We start from the raw sequence: 502 nt of genomic DNA on the forward strand, positions 1-502 counted from the left end.
TCACTACTCATCAACTACCAGGCTTTTGATCAAACGGTGATAACTTACAAACACGTGCCTATCCATTGAATGATCCCACAACTAATGATTTCACTTTAAATACTTCTGTATACATTATTAGCTGAGTCTGTCTGGGGGAACTCAAAAGGCCAGGCAGCATCTGCGGAGAAGAGTAAACAGTCGACATTTCGGTCTGAGATCCTCCACCAGGGAATTGTTTCTGAGGAAATCCGGCACCCAGGATTGGATGTACGATGATCGGTTGTGCTGTGATGTGCCGTGAGGAAATCACAATCTCGTCTTTCTACCGTTTTTCTCATCCGCACAAACAACCCACGTTATCTTCGCAGTAATAACATCCCTCGATTGAATGTTTAAGGACAAAAGATGTCAGGAGTGGGATTCGAACCCACGCCCCCAGATGGAGACCAGAACACTCGTGCTTGTAAGAAGGACTTTCATTCCCTGAGTCTGGCGCCTTAGACCGCTCGGCCACCCTGAC

General features: G+C 46.8%; 1 non-coding gene across 1 annotated transcript; it reads right to left on the reverse strand.

The window, feature by feature from the left end:
• Nucleotides 1-388: 388 nt before the first annotated feature.
• trnal-cag (transfer RNA leucine (anticodon CAG)) lies at nt 389-502 on the reverse strand. The gene is made up of 2 exons: nt 465-502; nt 389-423 (listed from the first exon to the last, which is right to left on the reverse strand). It is a non-coding gene; the product is annotated as a tRNA-Leu (tRNA).

Source organism: Mobula birostris, chromosome 13 (genome assembly GCF_030028105.1).
Source record: "Mobula birostris isolate sMobBir1 chromosome 13, sMobBir1.hap1, whole genome shotgun sequence".
NCBI lineage: Eukaryota > Metazoa > Chordata > Chondrichthyes > Myliobatiformes > Myliobatidae > Mobula > Mobula birostris.